The sequence below is a fragment of the Oncorhynchus clarkii genome, chromosome 20, assembly GCF_045791955.1.
Source record: "Oncorhynchus clarkii lewisi isolate Uvic-CL-2024 chromosome 20, UVic_Ocla_1.0, whole genome shotgun sequence".
Lineage (NCBI taxonomy): Eukaryota > Metazoa > Chordata > Actinopteri > Salmoniformes > Salmonidae > Oncorhynchus > Oncorhynchus clarkii.
Genome location: NC_092166.1, coordinates 11201407 through 11210685, shown reverse-complemented (window position 1 = coordinate 11210685; position 9279 = coordinate 11201407). Strand labels below are relative to the sequence as shown.

The window sequence follows — 9279 nt, the reverse complement described above, 5'->3', positions numbered from 1 at the left end:
TGTCACTGTTTTCCACAATTTTCTGGATTACCTCACAAGGGTCGGCTTAGCCCTGTCTGGTGTGCCTTTCTAGTACGTGGCCAAATACCTGCCTGAAGACAGGAGGCCCAAGTTTATTGGTAAATGAAATGGTAAGGGTTAGAGCTATAGACACACAGACACGAGGCTGGTTGAAAAGATCCTGAGGCCTATTGTGAGGTCCATTTTTTTTTTAAAGGTATCTGTGACCAAAATATGCATATCTGTATTCCCAGTCATGTGAAATCCATAGATTAGGACCTAATGAATATACACTGCTCAAAAAAAGAAAGGGAACTCTTAAACAACACAATGTAACTCCAAGTTGATCACACTTCTGTGAAATCAAACTGTCCACTTAGGAAGCAACACTGATTGACAATAAATGTCACATGCTGTTGTGCAAATGGAATAGACAACAGGTGGAAATTATAGGCAATTAGCAAGACACCCCCAATAAAGGAGTGGTTCTGCAGGTGGTGACCACAGACCACTTCTCAGTTCCTATGTTTCCTGGCTGATGTTTTGGTCACTTTTGAATGCTGGCGGTGCTTTCACTCTAGTGGTACCATGAGACGGAGTCTATAACCCACACAAGTGGCTCAGGTAGTGCAGCTCATCCAGGATGGCACATCAATGCAAGCTGTGGCAAGAAGGTTTGCTGTGTCTGTCAGCGTAGTGTCCAGAGCATGGAGGCGCTACCAGGAGACAGGCCATTACATCAGGAGACGTGGAGGAGGCCGTAGGAAGGCAACAACCCAGCAGCAGGACCGCTACCGCCGCCTTTGTGCAAGGAGGAGCACTGCCAGAGCCCTGCAAAATGACCTCCAGCAGGCCACAAATGTGCATGTGTCTGCTCAAACGGTCAGAAACAGACTCCATGAGGGTGGTATAAGGGCCCGACGTCCACAGGTGGGGGTTGTGCTTACAGCCCAATACCGTGCAGGACGTTTGGCATTTGCCAGAGAACACCAAGATTGGCAAATTCGCCACTGGCGCCCTGTGCTCTTCACAGATGAAAGCAGGTTCACACTGAGCACGTGACAGTCTGGAGACGCCGTGGAGAACGTTCTGCCGCCTGCAACATCCTCCAGCATGACCGGTTTGGCGGTGGGTCAGTCATGGTGTGGGGTGGCATTTCTTTGGGGGGCCGCACAGCCCTCCATGTGCTCGCCAGAGGTAGCCTGACTGCCATAAGGTACCGAGATGAGATCCTCAGACCCCTTGTGAGACCATATGCTGGTGCGGTTGGCCCTGGGTTCCTCCTAATGCAAGACAATGCTAGACCTCATGTGGCTGGAGTGTGTCAGCAGTTCCTGCAAGAGGAAGGCATTGATGCTATGGACTGGCCCGCCCGTTCCCTAGACCTAAATCCAATTGAGCACATCTGGGACATCATGTCTCGCTCCATCCACCAACGCCACGTTGCACCACAGACTGTCCAGGAGTTGGCGGATGCTTTAGTCCAGGTCTGGGAGGAGATCCCTCAGGAGACCATCCACCACCTCATCAGGAGTATGCCCAGGAGTTGTAGGGATGTCATACAGGCACGTGGAGGCTACACACACTACTGAGCCTCATTTTGACTTGTTTTAAGGACATTACATCAAAGTTGGATCAGCCTGTAGTGTGGTTTTCCACTTTAATTGTGAGTGTGACTTCAAATCCAGACCTCCATGGGTTGATAAATTTGATTTCCATTGATAATTTTTGTGTGATTTTGTTGTCAGCACATTCAACTATGTAGAGAAAAAAGTATTTAATAATTCATTCAGATCTAGGATGTGTTATTTTAGTGTTCTCTTTATTTTTTTGAGCAGTGTATTTCAATTGACTGATTTCCCCGTTTGAACTGCAACTCATGAATCTACACACAATACCTCATAATGACAAAGCAAAAACATTTTTTTAGAAATTTTGGCAAATGTATTAACAAAAAACTGATATCACTATTACGTATATACAGTGCCTTGCGAAAGTATTCGGCCCCCTTGAACTTTGCGACCTTTTGCCACATTTCAGGCTTCAAACATAAAGATATAAAACTGTATTTATTTTGTGAAGAATCAACAACAAGTGGGACACAATCATGAAGTGGAACGATATTTCTTGGATATTTCAAACTTTTTTAACAAATCAAAAACTGAAAAATTGGGCGTGCAAAATTATTCAGCCCCTTTACTTTCAGTGCAGCAAACTCTCTCCAGAAGTTCAGTGAGGATCTCTGAATGATCCAATGTTGACCTAAATGACTAATGATGATAAATACAATCCACCTGTGTGTAATCAAGTCTCCGTATAAATGCACCTGCACTGTGATAGTCTCAGAGGTCCGTTAAAAGCGCAGAGAGCATCATGAAGAACAAGGAACACACCAGGCAGGTCCGAGATACTGTTGTGAAGAAGTTTAAAGCCGGATTTGGATACAAGCTTTAAACATCCCAAGGAGCACTGTGCAAGCGATAATATTGAAATGGAAGGAGTATCAGACCACTGCAAATCTACCAAGATCTGGCCGTCCCTCTAAACTTTCAGCTCATACAAGGAGAAGACTGATCAGAGATGCAGCCAAGAGGCCCATGATCACTCTGGATGAACTGCAGAGATCTACAGCTGAGGTGGGAGACTCTGTCCCATAGGACAACAATCAGTCGTATATTGCACAAATCTGGCCTTTATGGAAGAGTGGCAAGAAGAAAGCCATTTCTTAAAGATATCCATAAAAAGTGTTGTTTAAAGTTTGCCACAAGCCACCTGGGAGACACACCAAACATGTGGAAGAAGGTGCTCTGGTCAGATGAAACCAAAATTGAACTTTTTGGCAACAATGCAAAACGTTATATTTGGCGTAAAAGCAACACAGCTCATCACACTGAACAAACCATCCCCACTGTCAAACATGGTGGTGGCAGCATCATGGTTTGGGCCTGCTTTTCTTCAGCAAGGACAGGGAAGATGGTTAAAATTGATGGGAAGATGGATGGAGCCAAATACAGGACCATTCTGGAAGAAAACCTGATGGAGTCTGCAAAAGACCTGAGACTGGGACGGAGATTTGTCTTCCAACAAGACAATGATCCAAAACATAAAGCAAAATCTACAATGGAATGGTTCAAAAATAAACATATCCAGGTGTTAGAATGGCCAAGTCAAAGTCCAGACCTGAATCCAATCGAGAATCTGTGGAAAGAACTGAAAACTGCTGTTCACAAATGCTCTCCATCCAACCTCACTGAGCTTGAGCTGTTTTGCAAGGAGGAATGGGAAAAAATTTCAGTCTCTCGATGTGCAAAACTGATAGAGACATACCCCAAGCGACTTACAGCTGTAATCGCAGCAAAAGGTGGCGCTACAAAGTATTGACTTAAGGGGGCTGAATAATTTTGCACGCCCAATTTTTCAGTTTTTGATTTGTTAAAAAAGTTTGAAATATCCAATAAATGTCGTTCCACTTCATGATTGTGTCCCACTTGTTGTTGATTCTTCACAAAAAAATACAGTTTTATATCTTTATGTTTGAAGACTGAAATGTGGCAAAAGGGCGCAAAGTTCAAGGGGGCCGAATACTTTCGCAATGCACTGTAGACCCTTTACTCAGTACTTTGTTGAAGCACCTTTGGCAGCGATTAAAGCATCGAGTCTCCTTGGGTATGACGCTACAAGCTTGACACACCTGTATTTGGGGAGTTTCTCTCATTTTTTTCTGCAGATTCTCTCAAGCTCTGTCAGGTTGGATGGGGAGCGTCGCTGCACAGCTATTTTCAGGTCTCTCCAGAGATGTTATATCAGGTTCAACTCCGGGCTTTGGCTGGGCCACTCAAGGACATTGTGATTGTGTGCTTAGGATCATTGTCCTGTTGAAAGGATGAACCTTCACCCCAGTCTGAGCTCCTGAGTGCTCTGGAGAAGGGTTTCATCAAGGATCTCTCTGTACTTTGCTCCAGTCATCTTTCCCTTGATCCTGACTAGTCTCAGAGTCCCTGCCGCTGAAAAACATTCCCACAGCATGATGCTGCCACCACCATGCTTCACCATAGGGATGGTGCCAGGTTCCCTCTAGACGTGACACTTTGTATTTAGTCCAAGCGTTCAATCTTGGTTTCAACAAACTACAGAATCTTGTTTCTCATGGTTTGAGAGTCCTTTAGGTTCCCTTTGACAAACTCCAAGCAGGCTGTCATGTGCCTTTTACTGAGGAGTGGCTTCTGTCTGGCCACTCGACCATAAAGGCCTGATTAATGGAGTGCTACAGAGATGGTTGTCCTTCTGGAAGGTTCTCCCATCTCCACAGAGGAACTCTGGAGCTCTGTCAGAGTGTCCATCGGGTTCTTGGTCAACTCCCTGACCAAGGCCCTTCTCCCTCATTTTCTCAGTTTAGCCGGGTGACCAACTCTAGGAAGAGTCTTGGTGGTTCCAAACTTCTTCCATTTAAGAATAATGGAGGCAGCATTTTTTGGTACCCTTCCCCAGATCTGTACCTCAACACAATCCTGTCTCGGAGCTCTTTAGACTATTTCTTCGACGTCATAGCTTGGTTTTTGCTCTGTTCATGCACTGTCAACTGTGGGACCTTATATAGACAGGTTTGTGCCTTTCCAAATCACGTGCAATCAATTGAACTGACCACAGGTGGACTCCAATCAAGTTCTAGAAACATCTCAAGGATGATCAATGGAAACAGGATGTGCCTGGTCTGAATAATTAGATAAATAAGGTATTTCTGTATTATTATTTTTTACATTTGCAAAAAAAAAATAGAATTATGGGGTATTGTGTGTAGATTAATGATAATTTGTTTTAATTTAATCAATTTTAGAATACGGCTGTAATGTAACACAATGCAGAAAGAGGGAAGGGGTCTGAATACTTTTCTAATGCACTGTATGTATTACAAGAACATTTACTAGCCCGTCTGGCCATGTAATTGATACACTACTGTCAAGTGTCAGTGTGCAGCGGTTAGGACAGAGTCAGGCGCAGGACACATAACTGAGTAAAATACGTACTTTAGTCGAAAAGAAACAACAATGATTTCCACGCAGGGAAAAACACACCAGCTCACAGCTCACAAACACCAGTCTCAACGTCAACAGTGAAGAGGCGACTCCGGGATGCTGGCCTACTAGGCAGAGTTGCAAATAAAAAGCCATATCTTAGACTGGCCAATAAAAAGAAAATGTTAAGATGTGCAAAAAAACACAGACACTGGACAGAGGAACTCTGCCTAGAAGGCCAGCATCTCGGAGTCGCCTCTTCACTGTTGATGTTGAGACTGGTGTTTTGGGGGTAATGAAGCTGCCAGTTGAGGACTTGTGAGCCGTCTTTCTCAAACTAGACACTCTAATATTGTCACGTCCTGACCATAGAAAGCTTTTATTTTCTATGGTAGAGTAGGTCAGGGCGTGACTGGGGGGGTTGTTCTAGTTTATGTTTTTTATGTGAGATTCTATGTTTATTTTCTATGTTGGGGGATTTTGTATGATTCCCAATCAGAGGCAGCTGGTTATCGTTGTCTCTAATTGGGGATCATACTTAAGTAGCATTTTTTTTCCACCTGTGGGTTATGGGATGTTGTTTATGTTTAGTAGCCTGTTAGCGCTGCATTGTCGTCACGTTTCGTTGATTCTTTATTTGTTTTGTCTTTGCTAAAGTTTCACTTTCTTCTTTAATAAATATGTGGAACTCTACATACGCTGCGCCTTGGTCCGACCATTATTACGAACAACGTGACAAATATACTTGTCCTCTTACTCAGTTGTGCACCGGGGGCCTCCCACTCCTCTTTCTATTCTGCTTATAGACAGTTTGCGCTGTTCTGTGAAGGGAGTAGTACACAACGTTGTATGAGATCTTCAGTTTCTTGGCAATTTCTCGCATAGGATAGCCTTCATTTCGCAGAAGAAGAATAGACTGATGAGTATCAGAAATCACAAACATCAAACACAGTCACCAACGCTCTGGATAACATGAAAACAGCCTAACCAGCTATGCTAGGGCAAGTAAAATGTTCAGAGTGAGATTTGTTTTCTCATTCGTGTCTGGAAGTAGCTAGTCAACATCAGCCAGTTAGCTTGGGTGCTTGATTGTCGTTGTGAGGTCAGAACGCTCGTATCGACCCTAGTCCTCGGCCAGGGCGTCCAGTGTGCGCTCCGAGAGCGAAACGCTCTGAATTTACGAACGCCCAGAGCGCACTCTGGCACTCCAGATTGAATTTACGAACACACCCAATGTCAAACATACTCCACAATCTGATTCTAGCCTTGCCTGTCTAATACCTTTGCAGGAAGTGGGCTCAGTAAAATTCAAGGATTACACCAACAACTGGATTTGCCTCACATATGAATCAGCCAACTGTACAGTTAAGCTTTTCAGCAGAAGGATTTGGGAAGGAACACTCATGTTATACAGATCCCGAGTTGTGCAGTGGTTTAAGGCACTGCATCTCATTGCTAGAGGTGTCACTACAGACCCTGGTTCGATTCCAGGCTGTATCACAACCAGCCGCGATTGGGAGTCCCATAGGGCGACGCACAATTGGCCCAGTGTCGTCCAGGTTTGGCCATCATTGTAAATAAGAATTTGTTCTTAATTGACTTACCTGGTTACATAAATAACTAGGCATGTTGACTGAGAACACATTCTCATTTACAGCAATGACCTGGGGAATAGTTACAGGGGAGAGGAGGGGGATGAACGAGCCAATTGTAAACTGGGGATGATTAGGTGACCGTGATGGAATGTGGGCCAGATTGGGAATTTAGCCAGGACACCAGGGTTAACCCCCCTACTCTTACAATAAGTGCCATGGGATCTTTAGTGACCACAGAGAGTCAGGACACCTGTTTAATGTCTTCAATCACTGCCCTGGGGCATTGGGATATTTTTTTTTTTAGACCAAAGGAAAAGGTGCCTCCTACTGGCCCTCCAAAACCACTTCCAGCAGCATCTGGTCTCCCATCCAAGGCCAACCCTGCTAAGCTTCAGAAGTAAGCCAGCAGTGGGATGCAGGATGGTATGCTGCTGGCTACTCAGGTAAAATAAAATAAATGTAGGCTACACTCTGGAGCCTCTGGTTCTGTATGTTCATAATAACATAGGCCTACGTGACTTAGTTTCAAACGTCGTTCTAAAATGTACATTGAATATTTTTTACGTTGAGATTTGTGAATACTCAATTAAAAACTCTTAACAATATTTATGTTTGTTTGTAAATTAATACATCAATTGATTTTGAGCTTTGGAGAGAAACCCTTTGCTTACACACAAAAAAGGTGGCTAGTAGTTATCAAGGTTTAGCTTAATTTTTACACAACATTGATTATTTTTTTATATGAATGAAAAGTTACGTATACATTTTTTGGGGGGTGGGTTGGACTGTTCTTTTCAGGGAAGTCACCTTATGTTTGATATTAAAAAAAGACTGAAGTCAGATCCGTTGAATTAACATGAGTGTGAGAACAGACAGTTGCAGTATTTGTAACATGTTTATAGCCAAAGAAAAGATTACAGTAGTTAGGACTATTCAGTCCAACATCAAATCCATCAGAAAACACTGGAAGCAGATGACAAGATTCTATGAAAGTGGGAAAAGTTGTGACATAACTCTTGAATTACAGCTCCTCCCTCAGATGGTGATTGGAACGTGCAGCAAGTCAGTAAGTCAATGAAATTATACATTCAAATATATTATTAACATGAATATAATGACTGATATTAAACAGCATAAAATCATTGAAAATACAGTACAATAGTTCACATCTGCAGAACATGATGTACCACTAGAACTTCAATCTGCTATGCCTTGGATAATAATCCATCAAACTTTCTGGACAGTTTTCACGGTCAGTCGAAATTTCAGATCAGGTCGCTTCGCCCGAACTATGTCGTAGATCTAGTAGAGAAAATAGATCACTATTTAGTTCAACTCAAGCTCATCTAATCTAGATCTTATTTTCCAATATAAATAATTGTATAATAGATCAATCATATGCATTGGAAGTTTATATAAAATATGCTACCTGGGATATAGATAAACATTTAAATAATATAAAAAAAACACCATGATTGAATGAGGAAATGTTTCCTGACTCTAGACTGGATCAACTGTGGTCTAAATGTCAGCTGACTCCAGACATCAACTGTGGTCTAAATGTCAGCTGACTCTAGACTGGATAAACTGTTGTGTAAATGTCAGCTGACTCTAGACTGGATCAACTGTGGTCTAAATGTTACCTGACTGAAGAAAGAACCAACTGTAGTCTCATTTAGCTCCTGATAAGATTGGACAGCGACCTGAAGAATTGCAAATCCTATATTTGGGCAAGAATATTCAAATTATTTCAGTAAATAAAAGACAATTAGCCGAGTATCATAATTCAATGTATTTATTTTATGCTTAAATACCCACCACTTTCCAGGGGTTTAATACCAAAAGGTGGGTCCACATAAGGGGTAGTAAGAGTTGGAGGTGTTGTCACCTGTGTCGTGGTAGCCCATGGTCCCATTGTAGGTGTTGAAGCTGATGGGGTAAATATTGACATGTTAGCTGTATCTCTCATTAGCCTGAAATCCAAACCTGTTTTAGGCTAAACATTCCACTCCCTGTACTCCGTGTCATATACAAAACATTACATTATAAGGAGTGGAATGATAGCCCAAACAGACTAGTACCCATTCTAGTATATATATTTTATGATTACAACAAGCAATACAAAAATACAAAATAAAGTTGTTTTCACAGTAGTCATCACACTTCTCTACTTCCTACTATATTTTAAATATCAGCATTTGGTCCACATTTAATCATCTGATTTTTTTTCAATTGAATTGTTCCATTCTTTTCCACATATCATTTTTGTTGTTGTTGACTTACTCATGCTCACTACTAATGACTGGAAGATACATATCTTCACTGATATCTGGGTTTGGTTATGCTTCAACCGTCATTGTTTTCTGGACTAAACCTCTGACATCATTTTCTTTTCAAATCATGAACATTAAAAACATGTTAAATTGATAACTTACCAAAGGATTGCCCTGCAGACAAAGCAACACATCCAACACAAAATAATAGGAAAAGCATGATGTTGTTTCAGACGACAGAGCACCGACTGAGCTGTGATGTGGGAAGATTCTGTTCAGAGAGTCCAGTCCGTCTGACAATCTATGTTCAGCATGAGGAAGTTGACTCTTCTATTCATCGTGGGAGGGATTTGCCTTTTACATAATGCCCAGGTTTTCAAAAATTAATTTGAGGCACAA

The 9279-nt window shown here is 42.3% G+C and overlaps 1 long non-coding RNA gene across 1 annotated transcript; it reads right to left on the bottom strand.

The window, feature by feature from the left end:
- Positions 1-7483: 7483 nt before the first annotated feature.
- LOC139377258 (uncharacterized) lies at positions 7484-9216 on the bottom strand. The gene is made up of 4 exons (XR_011627991.1): positions 9043-9216; positions 8426-8536; positions 8251-8327; positions 7484-7909 (listed from the first exon to the last, which is right to left on the bottom strand). It is a non-coding gene; the product is annotated as an uncharacterized lncRNA (long non-coding RNA).
- Between the last annotated feature and the right edge of the window lie 63 nt (positions 9217-9279).